This window comes from Rutidosis leptorrhynchoides, chromosome 4, assembly GCF_046630445.1.
Source record: "Rutidosis leptorrhynchoides isolate AG116_Rl617_1_P2 chromosome 4, CSIRO_AGI_Rlap_v1, whole genome shotgun sequence".
Classification (NCBI taxonomy): domain Eukaryota; kingdom Viridiplantae; phylum Streptophyta; class Magnoliopsida; order Asterales; family Asteraceae; genus Rutidosis; species Rutidosis leptorrhynchoides.
The window spans coordinates 169,501,113-169,505,649 of NC_092336.1; positions in this window are offsets into that span (position 1 = coordinate 169,501,113).

Below are 4,537 nucleotides of genomic sequence, written 5' to 3' on the forward strand. Positions count from 1 at the left end.
CACCTATGATTTCACCAACGTTTTCGTTGACAGTTTTCTATATGTTTCCCAGGTTCATACTTGGCTATTTGATACATGCTTCCGCGTACACTCATACTTGCTTGGAGTCAAGCATGCATACATACATACGCTAGTGATAGCACCTTTGGATTCAAACATATCGTTTACATACTTACGCTATTTATAGCAACCGTGATTTAAACTAATTATGTCGCAAGTTATCTCATTCATAATTTATACTTTTGCAAACTTAAAATTGTTGTCGAGCGGTTTTGTAAACTAAACTTTGCAAGCATGATACGTTTCAAAAGAACGCGACATAATTTTGGTCAAACGAGTCTCATATAGGGACTACGACCACGTAGGCGCCGTCAATGACGATTTTGTCGGGTCGCTACAATCAAATCGTACAAAATGGAATTTGTCATCAGTTCAAGTTCCTCGGATTCCGAAATGGAATCCCACTCAAGCTCCGAAAGCAGTGTGACTGGAATGGATTAACCAATCAGCCATCATCTATTCTGGATGAATTGGGGATGGGTTCGTAGCCCCCTTAATCATTAGAGACAAGAAGAAGGCGATCCTTTCCATCCACCACATTGCCCTCTTGGCGAAGAACCTGAAGCACTTACCGGCGAACCTGCCCGAAACACCATTGTCTCTCTCATTTCCAGGGTATCTCATCATGATTATATACTACACCAAATTCTAGATCTTATTTATCCGCTCGTCTGAACTGACAATCACCCCAGTGTAATAGAAGAAGTCAATGCGCTTCGTGCTCGGGTAGTAGCTTTGGAGAATATGGTGCAAATGTTACAAACACCACCAGCAGCACTAGCAACATAACCAGTACCACCATCAACAACATCAACAGTACCATTACCACCACCAACAACAACCGCATCGCAAACCTCAATTTCACAATCTGTCCCATGAGCATCGACATCATACGCCCTGTAGATACTAAGGAATACCACAACGATGAAGTATTGATTCATAACTTCATTGGGAAAACATTCTACGACGATTATGTAATTTCTAAAGTTTAGAAATTATCTATCCTAGCCTTAACCATAAATCAAATGAGTTTAATTTAATATTAACTCATTAAATCTATATTACATCTGAATAAATATACACATATATTTCCATAAAGACTGTAATAAAATTCTTTTGTACAATATATTAATTGTGACATTTTTTTAACGGGTAGGTAATACTCGAGAGATATATAAATTCACAATTAATATGTTACATTCTTCGAATCCGATTCAGCAAATCATCCATTATACTCCCTACTTTCAAAACAATATACTTTCTTTTATAGAAATCAAAACAACCATACTCATTCAAAAATCTAATTACATATTCTGATTTTGAAATCGCTGAATTCAATTCAAGATATAACCGGTATCATCACTCTTCGATTCTTACATCTTTCAAAGCTATACTTTGACTTCAAAACTGTGTTAGAACATCGTATGTATATTAACGATTATAATCTATGTTCAAGCCCTTCAAAATACCTGAAGACACTTCAAATAATGAACAATCGAGATGATGATCCAACCACATGTTATCCACAGTTACGTACCTGAAAAACTCTTGAAACCAAAGTCATAATTTTACACGTATCCATGTCAGACCTTTTGGCATTTACTAGCTAAAATAACTTTTCAGTCCCTTCTAAAAATAGACGGTTTTGTCACAGCTCCAGCAAACCAACTTCAATTGTTCATTCGAATAAGCCTTATTATAATGATTACCCATTCATCATTATTACCGGGGAACCTTTCATATCTCGTCACATTAGCAGTAAACTTATTAACAACTTCATTGATCTTTGACTTTTCGAAAAATATTTATATTTATTAAAACCCCATCATTTACTCCAACAATTATATGTGTCTATCTTCTGGACTTAAATACTTTGAATGTGAAGTTTCTGAAAAACACCCTAAACTGCGAACTAGTTCTCGAAATGCTGATGAAGCAGCAAAAACTATAAATGACCTTAACAGTAAAAAGTTTGATGATAAGGAGTATTGTGTTGGCAAAGCTCAGAAAAAGAGAAGATTTGGTACTAAAAAATACGGATTGAGCAAACCATGAAGAAGGCTGTGGATAAATCACAAGGACAAAATCTACCTTCAAAAAATCTAAATGATTCCGTGTCTGCTGAAGTCATTATCGAATACCTTGCTCCTGACTCTAAACCCTTACGAAAAATATTCTGCATCATCCTCTGATATTAGAAATTCTAAGATATCATCGTATCTTTCATTAAAAATATCCTCCATATTTCTGAAGATATTTCCATAATTATTCTTATCTGAAATCATTTACCTCTTTGCACTGTCTGTATTACATCATAAAAGAAACTATTTTAGTTTCTAAATTATGAAATTTTCGAATTTAAAATAGGAATATTTTTGAAGTAGTGTTGGGAACTGAAGCATGAACTAGTATAATATAATGACACTTGATCAACGTGATTATATTACATTAAGTCATGCTGAGTTTCTAAATGGAACGTGATGATTCACAGATCATAACGTCATCATGTGCTATGTTACACGACTCTTGTATTCTCTTTAACCTCTAAAATATCAAGAAAATATTTCTTGATAATTCGGTTTTTTCCAAGGTATTCTAGTAATTTGACAAGTCAAGATCGTGCCATTACAATTTCCTTCTTAGAATATTAACAATGTTCATTCCAAAATTCATATATGCGAATTCTGGACCATTACAAGCGGTGCTTAATCGCAAGAAGAAGAAACGAAAGGATAAAACTCCGAAATAGAAATTGGGGTATAAATCACAGCAAATAAAAGAGAGCATTACTTGAGGATGACAATGATTATAGAAGACAGAAGCAGGGACATCGAAATATAAGGGAAGATATAAAACCCAACAACAACCCAGAAACTATAAACCGTATATATCGATGCATATAGCAATATAAAGACACGGGAGAACTAAAAACACTATAAAACCAAGAGTATAGTAGAAGTAAATAGATTCTTCTGGTGGTAGATGAAAAAGAAGAACGACAGATATGAAAGTGAGGAGTATATCGAGAATCAGCATTGGATGAAGCATATTGACGAATAATTTTAAAGTAAGAATTGAGGGAGAAAGAATAGAAGGTGTGAATTAAAAGGAAACGAAGGAGGTGGATTTATAGTGAAATAGCCGACAGAAAAATTGAGATGAATCATCGCATTAAATCTAAGAGGAACATAATTTCCTTAATCACCGAAGAATCAAATCCTATATAGATTACAAAGATTTTCTTTAATCCGGAGATCAACCGTGATGACGTCAAAAGATAAGACGAATCCCTATTCTCTCATTTCACTCTTTTATGATAGCTTCACTCATACGTTTCGAGTAATAACATTCTTATTGTTAGCCATGACGACCTCGATCAAATTTCGGGACGAAATTTCTTTAACGGGTAGGTACTGTGACGACCCGGAAATTTCCGACCAAATTTAAACTTAATCTTTATATAATTCCGACTTGATAAGCAATGAATTTTTAATAAATCTTGAACCTCCGAAAAGAGTTTTACACAAGCTTTTGTTCACCCTTTTATTCCGACGATTCACGAACGTCATAACTTGATTTAATTGTTTAATTGTTTAATTATTGTGTATATATATATATATAGATATATATATATATATATATATATATATATATATATATATATATATATATATATATATATATATATAACTTGAAAATATGATAATTAAATATCTCATTAAGTATATTAACAAAGTATTGTATATATACTTTCATACTACTAATTTAAAGAGTTTTTGAACAATATATATGTTACTATTTATACGACGTAATTAACTTATGTTAAAATGTATTTACATATAATGTATTACGAGTGTAAATACATCCTTACAAGTATTGAATACACTTTATAATATACCAATACATATAAAGGATAGCTATACTCGTATTTCTGTTCAATTTTCTTAAGAATTCTACTCGCATTCATACGGTATTTTTACCCGTATTATACACAGTTTCTAGAAGTATTTACTATTGGTATATACCAATAGAAATCTGCAATTATTTGTGTAATATGTCATCCATGACCTAATCAATTTAATATGTCATCCACGACTTAATACATTTTAACTTATCTTAGATATTTTCACTAAAAGCCAAATTTTCAAGCCTATAAATAAGCACCATTTCTAACTCATTTTTACACATTCATTTTCCAAATTTTACTTCCAATTTTCACACACACTTACAAGAACTCTCTCAAGTTTTGTTCTACTACTTCTTTCCAGCAACTTTACATTCTAAACTTGAGGTAAAAACTCTACTTCAACTCTTGTTCAATTCATATGTTTATAGCTATCTATATAAGAGTTTATAAACTAGAACATAGTTTAGTTGATTCTAAACTTGTTTGAAAAATTAATCTAATCTTTCTAACTTAACTCTAATAACACTTATTTATATGTATTATGATGTTATATTAAGTTAATATAAGAAC